The sequence below is a fragment of the Caloenas nicobarica genome, chromosome 2, assembly GCF_036013445.1.
Source record: "Caloenas nicobarica isolate bCalNic1 chromosome 2, bCalNic1.hap1, whole genome shotgun sequence".
Taxonomy (NCBI): Eukaryota; Metazoa; Chordata; class Aves; order Columbiformes; family Columbidae; genus Caloenas; species Caloenas nicobarica.
Genome location: NC_088246.1, coordinates 55,774,035 through 55,787,935, shown reverse-complemented (window position 1 = coordinate 55,787,935; position 13,901 = coordinate 55,774,035). Strand labels below are relative to the sequence as shown.

Below are 13,901 nucleotides of genomic sequence, written 5' to 3'. Positions count from 1 at the left end.
TCACATCCTCCTCAAGGAGGCGGGACGCGGTGGCCGGGCCGTCGGGCCCTGCAGCCCACCGAGGAAGGTAGTTCGGTGGAGGAGGCCGGGCTGGGAGGGGAGCGAGAGCCGCCTCTGTGAGCCGCACTCCCGACTTGCCAGGGCCAGGGCGTGTGGCTGCCCCAGCCCTTCCTTCCACAGCGCGCTTAGGCCAACCTGGAGGGAGCGCGTTTCCCAGGCACGGAGGTTTCGTCCTCCTTTCAGTCATAAATCGTGGAATTTAAAAAAAAAAAAAAAAAAAAAAAAAAATCTGCCCTGTTGGCTTCCGAATCCTCAAGGTGCTTGTGTGTCAGATGTGCCCTCAGGCTGTCCTCCAGAAGATTTAGGCATTATAACAATAAATCATTTTTAATGTGAAGGCTGCCAGCAGGACTCGAGTGTTTCATCGCTTGCTTCTATTAAACGGTAATACCCTTTTGACATAAATACAACAAAATAATGGGTTGGTTTTTTTTTGGTGCGTGCTGCATTTGGCTTAAGAGCGTGAGTTTAAAGTTGTTTAATCTTCCTAAACGTACTATAAATCAACCTCCAATTCAGGTTGTATTTCTCCAGCTTGCTGAATGCTGTTCCAGTAGATGCCCTCATGTCCTGGGCGCTTCTGCGGGTCCCTGACGGGAGCACATTTGCTGCCGGTCTGGAGAGGCCGATTCCCCGTTCGCCGGGCCGGCCGCGGTGCCACATTCGCCCCCGCAACTGCGCGGTGTCCCAGCGCCTGTGCCGGAGGAGGCTGGTGGCGGCAGGGACGCAGATGACAGCAGAGCCTGTCCTCGCACTGTGGGTGCTGAGGGATGAACGGCTGCGTGCTGTGACTCGCTCAGCCGCAGCGCTCTTGTTCCCCTCGTCCCTCTTGTTTTGCAGAGACGGGCTGTGCTCCTGCTCGCGGCGCTTCTCGGATGCTCGCTGCTGGTTGCGTGCTGAGGTATGAGTGGCTAAGTAGCCCAAATTTGTCTAGAAACTTGTGTGTCAGGGGGGTGAAATGATGCTGCTGCCTCTGGATGGCCAGAACCATATATATCTGTTCCTCAATAGCTACTATACGTGTCCATGACTGCTGATTTCCTAGCCCAGTTCTATCACTTCCACCTCCTGTCTGATAAAGGCTTATTTAGCTAGCTCTACCATTTTTTTTAAATAGCAACAATGCTGAATATAGCCTGAACACACAGATGCACAGTCACAGAAAAGCCGTCTAGCAACAGAAACTCGTGACTCCTCATGACAGGTCATAATGATGCTGTTAAATGTGTGTTAACCCTTTGCTTATTACCCCTCTGCCTCTTGCTCTTCTGGAAGAGATACACAGGTCATGCCTCAGGGTCACTGTGAGTCTCTCAAATTCAAACCATCATCTCAGTTTAAGTGTCTTACATTTACTAAAGCTGATCATTCCACACAGATGTTTGCTTAAGATAAATGCTTATAACCATGAGAAACAGTGAAGGAAGCTTGTAATCCCACTCCTTTGTCTTAGTAGTTCTAGGTGGACAGTTCGGTGAGTCATATTGTATACCAAGAGCAGCATTGTTGGGGTACAGGTGTAACTTGAAGACAAATTGATTGTATGCTGATGGCTTTGACAGAGCTGCTGGCAGGGCTTGAGGGTGAGGTTTAGTGCCTCAGGGTGTGGATGTTTTCCATACCTGCGTGTGTTCTAAATAAAGCAGTGTCCGCATATTATGGTGGCACTTTGTAACAACACATGCCAAAGGATCAAAACACAAGAACCATATTTCATAGCCTACAAACAAGTTCTGGTGTTTTTTTGCAGAATAATGAAAACTTACTTGAAAATGTGAAAAACAAGGAAGTAGTTGATTTGTGACCCATTGTAAGTTTGTCACTGCCGTATCTAAGATTAAAAACTGGCTAATTTTAGGCTTATGGTATCTGCTATACTGAAGGGGCCTCTGAGCCATGAAGATGCTTGGCTGAGTAGTTACTCCCTGCACACCTGTAGTACTGGGGAGAGGTTCCAGAGGGGGAGTGCACAGTCATGCAGAGCTTAGGACTACCAAGGGGTCGCAGGAGATCTTTACAAAGGAATTCTGTCTGCTGCATCTTAGCGGTCAGGTTCGCCATTAAGCCATCAGTCAAGAGTGATAGTCAAAAGTAAAATATATGAACATAGTAGCATGGGCTGCTCCTTTATACCTTCACATAAAGCATTGCTCCCATTCAGGTCATTATTACACACTCTTGTCTTTCAGTCATCAGTGTGTCAAACCCAAACTGATGGGAGCAGCCAATGGATTTCATCATAATGCACAAAGACCCCTCAAGATTTCAAGCTTCTCTGGAGGGTGGTTGATTACCATAGTCAGGGCTTGTGCTGCTTATGGGCTACTCTGTGGGGCAGGATGATCACATTCTCACTAGGACAATTTCTACTGTTGTGTACTGCTGTCTCTGGCAGAGCTGAGCTAAGGCTTGTGAAGGGCCCAGGGCAGAGGACTATTTACTCCATAAGTTATTCTCCATACAGTGCTTATTGTCATGGACTGACAGAACCATGTTTCATTGTCTCTAATTTTTGTAGTAATATGATCCTTTTAAGAAAGCACAGCTCTTAAATGGTCTTTGGGTAAATTTCATCAACACTTAGGTCACTGTTCACTTGTTCTCCATGGTAAACAAGACTAAAACACAGTGAGAAAGAGTAAGCTATTGAGACGTGAGGAGAATAAAAACAGTCAATATTTGATAAAGATAATATATGCATTGTCACCAAACATGGCAGAAGGTTTCTGAAGAGCCTTAAACTGTAAGTCCCTCCCAAAGCGTGTATTCTGCCTATGGCCTGGTCTGTAGTCTTTTTCAGGTATCCAGCTCTACTGAATGGTCAGATTTGGGGCTGTTTTCCTTGAACGTGGTGAATGAGAGGGCAATGGTAGGACTGCCTACAACAGCAACAAGGCAGACATGCTCATACTCACACACAGCCTACGCCTCTGTCCTGGTCTGGCTCTCTGTGCATTTTTCCTTCATGTGAGGGGTGGTGGGGTTGTGCACTTCTGGCTGGGTGTTGCAACAATGATACAGTGACCTCCAGTGCTTAACATCCTTTGCTTCCAAACCTGCGACAGAGAAGGAAACAGTGAGCTAACAGGTTGACAGCAAGGTCATAGGCTTAATGAGGTTTTAAATATTGCAGCTCACAGCACAGGAGACTACAATGACCCTAAATTAAACAAGAGGGTTAAAATAAACCTCTAGGATCAATGGTTATTACCAGGGCACAGTAATAAACATTTCTGTGTTCTCCTGTAACGTGTCTCATTCAGGGTATTAAGGCAATTTACTAGTAAAGCCCTATCACCCCTCTTGTGAAGAAGGTAAGTAATACACAGGAATAATTTCCCTGCTTTTGTGAAAAAACTTCTCTCTTATTTGATAACATACGATAAAATTACACAACACTTCAGGTCAAAATGTCTCATTTAACGTCAGAAGAAAATGGTAGAATATGGAGAACTAAAAATTCACGAATATATCAACGGTAAATGTCCAACATTCACTTCAAAGCACCATAGGAATCTTAATAACCATTTTACTATTATTTCTCACACAAGTGTTTTCAAGGGAGAGGATAGTTTTCTGCCTCTTCCTTGCTCTGTATTACCAAAGCACAGAACTTTGATACTTAAATGTTACATCAGGACAATTTTCCTTCTTGTGGAATTGTTACCATTTCAGATCCCGGTAAAACAAACAAACCAACCAACCAACCAAAGAAAAACCACAAACAAACAGCAAAACCACAAACAACCCCAGGCAAACAAAACCAAAACAAAACAACAACAAACCACCAAAACCCTTCCCTAAATATTCCATGGACTGACAGCAGTTTGGCTTGTATGGAATTATAAATGAAAGTGGTTGGGCAAAGGAATATTTTTTTCCTCGCTGCTTTCCCCAGGCTTGGGGGAAGCCAGGCTTGCAGTGTAAAAAACTGCACTCTGAACTGTTGCATACTAAACAGAGCAGCAGTTACAGTTTATTAACACCAATGCAGTTTCCCCCCCCGCCCCGCCCATCTATCATTTTCCTTGGTTTGCTCCTCAAATGAGTGAAATTTGTTGTCCCCAGATGTAGTCCATATTTTCATTCTGGAACTTCAATAACAACCCAAACATTGCAAAAAAAGATGGTATGGCTGAGATAAAAATGAGCTGTATACACATTCCAGTTCAAGACTAATGCTGACAGAAGAGAGTGTAGTATGGGACTATTCTTTTCAAAATATACAACAGAGGTGCAAAGAAGGATTATTGCTAATTGTCTTCAATCTGTTGACAGTGAGCTTTTTACATTCTGAAATTCCACATGAACAGAAAAAGTTTATTTCGGTAAGGACAAGAAAACGTAATAAATTCTACATTTTAGTTGTGTAGCTGAATTGTGTGTCTACTGAATATCAGTGATGAGTCTGACTTTTTGTCATCAATGAATCAGGACCTTGTAGCTCTGTGACTCGGATATCCTTCAATAAGATTTTTCTACCTTACTGGTTACATTTTTGGATGCAGAACTGCCTTTTTTGTTTGAATAATAACTGATCATAACACTCAAATAATTACTGTGAATGTAATTGGTCCAAGGATAATGCTGTGTTCCGCATATGAATTTCGCCAGTGAGTTGCATCTCTATTCAAATCACACAGACTTTATATCACACTTGTGTTGCTCCAACGGGAGAGAAATGCTGGCTCTTTTCCTTTGGTTAAGAGACGAATTGCCCTCTCTGTTTTATCCCTTGTATAAACTCAGGCAAATGATGAAAAACTGCAGGAATAGCAGCTGTACAATGCTGATCCAATTGTCTGAAGTGAATGGAACTGCTAGAAGGCATAAAACTTGTGGAGTGCAGCGATTTCTTTGGCACCTGAAACCATGAGAAAACAATTGTTTCAGTGACAATGCAGAGTCTCTGAAAGGTGGAGGTTATGACAAGGGTGGTTAAACGGTGGCTTTTGTATTGCGTGTGGATTGTGAACAATTCCAGTACAGCATGTATGCCATATCTGCCGTGTATAATTGGTTGTTTGGCTGTGCTTAGCACAAAGGCTGCGGGGCAATTGATATCCTCAGCTGTGGAAGAAAGTGAGCTGGCATGGCTGGGGCTCTGGGGACCCAGCTATACAGTGGGGCTGGCTCCCTCCCCCAGGGAGCTACAGCCCCCTGCAGAGCCATTGTCACCTGTGAACTGCTACCCGAGCTCTCTGTGGAGGGCCTGCTGGATGAGAGAAAGCAATTGCCCGGAACAGCATATTGCTGGGTATGGCAAAATGCTTATGCCTCTTTTGCTTGTTTTTACCTCATGACTGCTGCTGCAGCCAGATGGGGTGTTTGGCGTTACTACACTGCCCTTGGCAGGGCAGCTGGGCAGTGACTTTCCTATCTCCTAGCTCCCCTCTTTCTCCCGTTCTCAGTCTTGTCTTCTTAACCAAAGCTGGAAGAGCAAGTACCACTTTGCTTACAGCTCTGTCTCTGAGTTATTCTGAGCCACTTGGAGGTCATAGAATCACTTTGGTTGGAAGAGACCCTTAAGATTATCAAGTCCAACCATAACCTAACTCCAGCACTAAACCATGTCCTTATGAACCTCATCTATACATCTTTTAAACACCTCCAGGGATGGTGACTCCACCACTTCCCTGGGAAGTCTGCCTACTGCTTCACAACCCTTTCCATGAATAAATATTTCCTAATATCCAATCTGAACCTTCCCTGGTGCAACTCGAGGCCATTTCCTCTCGTCCTGTCACCTGCTACTTGAGAGAAGAGACCAACACCCTCCATGCTCCTTTCAGGTAGTTGTAGACAGCGATAAGGTCTCCCCTCAGCCTCCTTTTCTCCAGGCTAAACAGCCATGGCTCCCTCAGCTGCTCCAAGTAAGTCTTGTGCTCCAGACCCTTCGCCAGCCTCATCACCCTCCTCTGAACTCACTCCAGCACCTCTATGTCTTTCCTATAGTGAGGGGCCCAAAACTGAACACAGTATTTGAGGTGGGGCCTCACCAGCCCTGAGTGCAAGGGGACAATCACTTCCCTATTCCTACTGTTCACACTATTCTTGATACACGTCGTGATGCTGTTGGCCTTTTTGGCCACCTGAGTGGTGGCATGTAGCCAAATGCTCAGGGATTTGTTCTCCTGCCTGCCCTTGAATATGATCTTACCACTTCCCTGAGTTACTGTCTCAGACCTGCAAGTACAGATATGCTCATCTTTTGCAATTATCATCAGTGTCGCTGGAAGGTGCTACCTTCAACAGCAACCGCAGGTGCCATGCAGCTAACAGAACAGGGAATTTGTCATTCAAACATGATGACCAATTGCATGTGACATGTCTTGAATATTACTCACTAGTCTGGAAAAGACTGAGCATGTTTACTCAGAGTTACTCCAGATTTATTTCACAGGACTTAACTATATACATTTACATGCAGTTACCTGCCTATACTTGGCCGTAGTATTTTGCTTAGGAGCAGTTCATCCAACCCAACACTAACCCACCATCTAAACAAGTAACATTAGGTACTTTTTTTCATTGAATTATTGTGGTCTGTATCTGTCACCCTGATTTATGCTGAGAAGCACATTGCTTTTCAGGTAGTTATTGATTTCTGTGGGTTTGCACTCAGGGTAATGCAGTTTTCAGTGTGCAGGATCACAGAGAAGTTGAACGTCCTCATCAAATTTTCAGCAGCAGAAGACTTGCTAGCTCTTTAAGAAAACTGAAGCAACAGTGGTCATGTTACAAGCTCAGGTCCTGACTTTAGAGTAAGCATATGATACATTCAAGGTCCGAAGCTGCCTTTCTTTGCTCATCCAAAAGCTACAATGAGTGGCTCAGTGGGATATGTCAGGCAGGCTTGGCTCATAGTTTAAATAGCAATAAAGAGCTTTAAAGTTCTTCAAAGAACCAGAAAAAAGAGCTATGAAGTACTCTTCCATTTTGTGAAATAAATGAGGTCACACCTTCATCAAAACCATGTATTGGATTTTGCCACTGACTCAATGCATCAGCTGACTAATTGTGACTGAACAATTTTACAAGTTATGCAGCAATTACACAGCAAAATCAGAATGAATTCAACATCACCTGAAGGCTGAGAATCAAATTCCATGGCAATGTGACAGGCACTCTTAAGTTACAAGGAACGTAAGGGGAACAGATTTGAGGCAATTTGTACACAGAGATGGCAAAAAAGCTCTCTATAGAAATGGACTACTTCATTTTATTTCTTCCTAAACCCATATTCCATTCATTTCTCGTTCTAACTCCCATACGGATATCAATTCGTCTGAGAAACACATCTCACTGCAACAGCTTCGTTTGGACGGTTCAACTGGACTGAAAAATACATCTCAAAATGGAAACTGTGTTATAATTTTAATTATGTAGCAATTACAAACTGATCACATTGCATATTGTAAGGTTTTAAAGTATCAACTGTCTGTAGGATATTAATATCAGAGTCTGTTCCTCTTACTTCTAAATATGGTATAAACTGAAATTAACTGTCAATTCTGTTCCCAGAACTTTATAAAAATTATACATTTTAGGGTATTTTTCTAAATAATGTAACTGATTTTGTTTTTCTTTTTGTGAACTATCATATTCTATTGAGGAGCACCCTTTATCACAAACTTTGGCAAAGGCATTTCCAGTTTATTAAAGAGACTACAATTTAATAATTTTGCCAAGAAGAATCTTCAAGTCCTCTGAGAATCATCTTAGCACATGTGGAATAGGTCCCTTTTTTCCTAGCGAGAAAGAAAGTAGTGTATAAATATTTTACTAATGTGCTGAGGACTACATTTTATCTTCATGCAATATTAGCTCCTCAAGAAAATTCTCAGCATATATTAAGGCATAAGATGGTGTAGTCTGTGATCATTTGAAAATGTCAAACCTTGTTTTGTCTGTCCCTTCTACCCCCATATTCCTGTGCAATTGCTGTTTTCTCTTTTCAGAAGCTAAAGCAACACAGACAAACCTTGTTTCCTGAATGACTGATGGGGTAATGAAAATTAATAGTAGCCCCTACAAACACCATTGATTTTTTAAAATCTCAAAGACTGACACCTTATCTTTGTATCTGAAAGAAGTGTATGTCTGCTGGTTGTAATAAATATAGGTATGCATGTATACCCTGATACCTACGAGCATTGTCTGCAGACTCTGAGGAGCTCAGGGGCATATTTCAAATTCACTTCAGCAAGGGCACCAGGCTGTGTTATGAGGATTTCGTAAAAATCCATCCCTTAGAATCTTGTAAGTAATCTCTTGGATATCCTACAGGCTTTCTTTCATAAACCTTTCAACACAGGGTTGAGTGGGCTGCACACGTGTGTGTGAAGCTGCCCTGATTGAAATGCCAATATTCTCTCTCTCCCTGTGCTCTAAAATTTACTATTGCAATAAAACAGAAGCATTCCCTTGCATACCAAACTGAAGTGGCTATGAAGAACAACCACTGAAACCCTTCATTTATTTCATGGTTTCGGTTTAATTGACATCAGTGTTCAGTCCTTCCTCCTGGTCTATTCATTGTCTCCCTCTCTTGGAGATTCAATCTGAATTTGGTGTGCAGCAAATTCATTACTGAACTGCAGAACCTTCCCTCTCTGAAAGGAAGGGGAAAGAAAGAAGTCACACTGTAGTTAGAATCATGAGCATCTAATCTTAGTTTTCTTTTTGTTTGTTTGGTTGGTTTTTTTAACTTTTAGGTATTTCCCACAACCCCCACAGCAAGCAACCCACACCACCTCCCCCATCTCCCAGTCCAAGTCTCTGCTGAGGGAGAATATGTTAAGAGGATATTTATCTACCTCCCTGACTCCAAGTAACCAGTGCCAGAGACAGTGTAATACAAATATTTCTGAATAATTCATGAAATGATTGATGGGCAAAAAATATTGCAAACAATGTATTTTAGGCATATTATTTAATCAGCAGCAATAAAACAGCTCATTTTTAAAAGAACATGAATAATTCATTTTAATACTAAAGGATGAGAATTCCTGTAATGCTTGATTTGTAGGAATGACCCAACCAGCTCTAATCAGAGACTGGGGAGCATGTGTGTGAGTCACATGCAGTGTGCAAGTATCTAGGCAATGATGAGAGGAAAAATGAGTTGCTCAGAATGGTGAAGGGTCACTGCTACCCACCAGTCCTTCCACAAGAATGGGGCTTAAAAAGTGTCTGAAATTAGGGTAGGAGAACTGTTGTGGTGTAAAATAAAGAGAGCAAGGAGGCAGATTTGGTAAAATCTTGCTGCACTTGATGCAATAAAAACAAAGATCACGTGTAGAGTATAGGAAGAATGATATGAGGGGGCACCGTGCGTGGAGCGTAGCCTCCACATTAATGCAGTTTCTTGGGGAAATATGTTGGGGGAAGGATGTGGTAACATATTGGAAAGTACTGTGCTACAGAAGATATTTTTAAAGATTGAACACACAACCATTGTAACACTCTTTTTAGCATAGTGTGTGGACTGTGTTAGACTGTGTGGGAAAAGATCCCCCAAAACCTGGCATTCTGGTAGCTTGTTCCTGTTCATTGGACAAATCCTTCTCTAGATCTCTCTCTGACATTCATATGTTACTTGTGGGGACCACATAGCCGTAGAGCTCAGCTGTGGTAAGGATAGTATAGTGGAATAAGGTCATTATGGACTCTAGGATAACCACCAAGAAACTATTAATTAGCTGCCCTTGCAGCTCACCCCATTTCTACAATGTGTGAAAAACATGGTAAAAATCTGGGGCATCTGCCAGTGGGATTTCATAGCGGATGCCTCATCAGTGCTATATAGCACACCAGCATGGGAACTTACTTATGGTGAGAGCAGAGCCATTCATCAAGATGGAGCAAGTTTATTGTGACTTCTGTACATGAGAACTTAGAAAAAGTCCTCACACTTCACATTACATCTGGCTAAGTAAAACAACAGTCTCAACTTCTACTATGGGCTTAGATTCTGAGTTGGTACCTGGTTAGGAGTCAGTAGATTCAAAGCAGCTGAACCAAATTGTCGTGGTTTGATTGCAGGGTGACAGTAAAACCGTGGCAGATGTATTGTTAACCCTCTCTCCTCCCTCTTCCCCCCTTAGCCCCTTCCTCTCCCCGCTTCCCACTAAGGACAGGCGATTGGGAGGGAAAGAAGGACAGAGAGAAGAGAGTTGGAAAAATTAAAAATGTTTTACTAATGCTACTAATAAAAATAGAGAAAATAATACAAAATATACAAAACCAATCTTGAAAATCCCGGCAACTGCTCTGGCAGGTGTAGGGCTGGCACCTGAAGTCCTGGACTGGACTCTACAGCCAACCGGAACTGGATTCAGTCTGTCATGAGGCCTCAGTTCACAGGGACAACTCGCAAGGTCCTCTCCCAATGTCGGCCATAAGGAAAAGGGGCGAGATCCTTGTGATCTCCCGCTTTTATATGAAGTATGACGTGAATGGGATGGAATACTTTAGTTGGTCAGTTTTTCAGTTCACCTCCTGCTTGCACATCTCGCGGGATGCATCATTATCAATGACCTTGCATTCCATTGCTATGTCTACCAAAACACGTACCTAACTTTCAGAAAAACTGCAGTAAGAAAGAAGACTTTAGCTGACAGGGAAATTCACTAAAAGAGAAACTTGTTTTTAGCAAAACCAGGACACCAATCAAAAAGGTGAGATAGATGGTAAATTCTACTCCATTTAGTGGACATTTCCTAAGTATTTAGTCCTTTTTAAAAAAAAGGTACAGTGTAAAAATATCTACAGAACCTTAAGCCCTGCAAAAGAACACTCTGCTACTAAATAATGTAACAGTGTGTATCATATGTTCATTAAATATCAGTCACTAATTTTAAATTATCTGAAATTTGAAATGCTTCTGAAATTATATCAATTCCCCTGTTTGTTCTCTATACATTTGTAAGGTGAGTTTTGTAAGCTTTCATTGGTTTAAACTCTTGATTTTGAAATTTTCCTTCGCAGTCATTAGAATTAAGACAAAATGGAGGAGCAGGAGATAAGTCATTATGTATTTGAGATGAATATCAGGAATGGAAAAAAAGGAAGATTCCTTGAAGTGAGAATAAATCTTTTCTTTGGCAGATTATCTACTGGCTTCTAAATCTTCCTCCTGAGAGGAGAGTACACAGGAGGTAACAGGGTATTATGTCTTTGCCTTCAGCTAGCTGTTAGCAGATTTGCAAGCTGTCCAGGCCATCCCTTCAGTAGCTCTCATACCCTGTTTTTGGGCAGCAGTGTGTGACACCAAGGCGTGGGCCTTGGCTGAATCTTTGGCTTTGCTGACATTGATTCAACAATCCATTGACTCAGTGGGCAGGATTTCAACCCCTGTGCTCCAGCCAAGTGCAGAGCACAGCCCAGCCCTCAATGTTTAACTACAAGGCGTGGGTTGCTCAGCAGCATTTCGTGTCTGTGACAAAAAGCAGCTTCATTCAAATCTTTGTGGGTAATTGATGTGTTACTCCTCCTTTGCTGGATCAGAAGTAGTGGCCTGACTTTAACCATGTCACTGTCTTCCTGCTCCATACATTTCCCCCCTCTGTAACAGAAAGCAAGGAACTTTACAGATTCCGAAGCTAAAATAACGATTTGTGTATGCACATGAAACGCATTTCCCAGTACAGTGCCACAGATAAAAATCACAACAAATGTACTTTAGAGTAAATGAATGAGTGAAATTTAAGACTGATACTGCAAAATAAATTTGGACTGGCCTTTTTTTTGGTGGGGGAAACTCATTAGACTGTGAAAATTAATCACACTGTGCATAGTACCCTACTGGCAAGACATTACTTACTGCAAAATAATTCTGTTGTTTTGGGACTTTGCATGTATACTAGATTGATGGTGATTCAGTGTTTATTGAAATTTTTGGTTCGCATCTCATTTATGTTTATGCCCGCCAGATGGTCTTCATTTGTCATAGTATTTCTTAGGATTTTTTTTTTTTTAATCCTTGATTTGAGTATCTGCGTGATGAAGATGCTCTATAAGTGAAAGAAGAAATTGAGCAATATTAAACATCACAAAGGACAAGAGATTGCTAAGGGTAAAGAAAGCAGATTATGATTACAAATAACAATTTGAGAGAAAAGCCTGAACTGATCTGGATTTTGGTTCTAGGGATAAGATCTTCAACCAAAATGCATGCAAAATGCATCTTGCTGTTTTCCTAGTCTTGAATTTGGGGATTTAAAGTTAGGAAAAAAGCTAAAGAAGGTCAGTTTCCAAGAAAACCTTTTTAGTAGCAGGACTTCCTTTCTTCTAAACAAGCCATGAAAATCTCATTGCCCAAGACATTTACAGGGAGAAGCCCAGAGTGCCTGACATTGTATTGTAAGGATAATATAGGAGCGATAGAAGCAGCAGCAATATCTGCCTAATGCTTTCAATCCCTTGTCCTCAGAACAGTAGACTGGCTCGTGTTAGATCCACTGGGTCCAAGTTCAGTCCTCACTGTTGAATGTTGCAGAGATCAGTGTCACAAGTTGGCTTCTTGTATGAAAAATAAATCTTGGCCCCTAGTTTCCAGGGAGGGACACTGACATTATTGTTTGTTTGTTTGGGTGATATTGATCTCCTCCCCTCTCCCCCACTCCGAGGCTTCTTGAATCCCTTCCTGGAATAGGAAAGGCACACAAAGATTTTGGAACCTATGAGAGATCTTCCATCATTTCCGATAATGGAATAGTCTTTTGAGTCTTTAATGGCTGAAGGTTTATGAACAGGAGTTAGGTTATACGTCCTCAAGGAAGAGTTTTCCCACAGTAGATACCAGAAAAACTTTTGACAAATTTCCAGCAAAAGGTCATCCTGCTATAAGATACTCTGATAATCGTTCCATGTACAGATGTAGAAACTGGCATGAAAAATTTCCTGGGTCTGTTAATCTTGCAAAATTCAGCTAATAATCAGATATTCTCTACACACAATGTCAAATGAAAATGTAATGAATACAGGTCCGTAAATATATACGGGGAGAATAAAAAGAATAGCCTTAGATAACTCCATGATGCGAAAATACTAACTTCTGTTTCTGTCACAAAGCTAACTGAATTATCTTCCTTCAACTATGAATCAAAAAATCTTGAGACATCATGCTGAAGGAAAGCTACAATAAATTGAGTCTGGGAGCATAGACCATTGTCTCAAAAAGAGAAAATGCAAACAAGAATTAGTTACGTCACAGCAGTTTGTTTAACAGTGAAGAATGGGAGGCAGTGATACCAACAGCTCAGTATAGGCTATGAGAGGAAAATTGTTTTCTGGTAAACTGAATTAAATCCAGAGTGACCAGAGGAGATGGTAGATTCAGTTGAAAGATATTCAATAATCTCTAAATCTATCTCCTTGAGTCACTTCGTAATGGCAATATTAATGGCAAATTGTGGTTAGAAGTCATTCACTAAAATAAATAGGGCTTTGGCTGGAGTCTCCACTTCTTTCACAGAGTAGGTTAAAGTAAACTTCCTATTTTCTCACCCAGGATATGGTTTTTCCCATTGTTTTTCCCATTGGGAAGTACTGCAGGGTACCTAGGAACAATCAGAAACTCTTCTATGAAAGGAAGAATAGGGGACAAAGCCAGCAAACACTGGGAGATTTGGAAACCTTGAGAACAGACACCAGATATTTTGCCGTGCCCAACAAAAGGAGCAAAAGTGTTGGTGTGTCTGAAGTATAGACAGCAGCTCTGATGATTAAGACACTGGTATGTCCATACTGTACATTATTAAGAGCTGAAAAGCAGATAGTGATTTGCCTTAATTCAAATTGATATTTTCTCTTCTAGCTTTTACATTTACTGTATT

At 41.7% G+C, this 13,901-nt stretch overlaps 1 long non-coding RNA gene across 1 annotated transcript; it reads left to right on the top strand.

Moving 5' to 3' along the window:
* Positions 1-38: 38 nt before the first annotated feature.
* LOC135985782 (uncharacterized) lies at positions 39-13,669 on the top strand. The gene is made up of 3 exons (XR_010605806.1): positions 39-444; positions 901-961; positions 13,621-13,669. It is a non-coding gene; the product is annotated as an uncharacterized LOC135985782 (long non-coding RNA).
* The last annotated feature ends 232 nt before the right edge of the window (positions 13,670-13,901 follow it).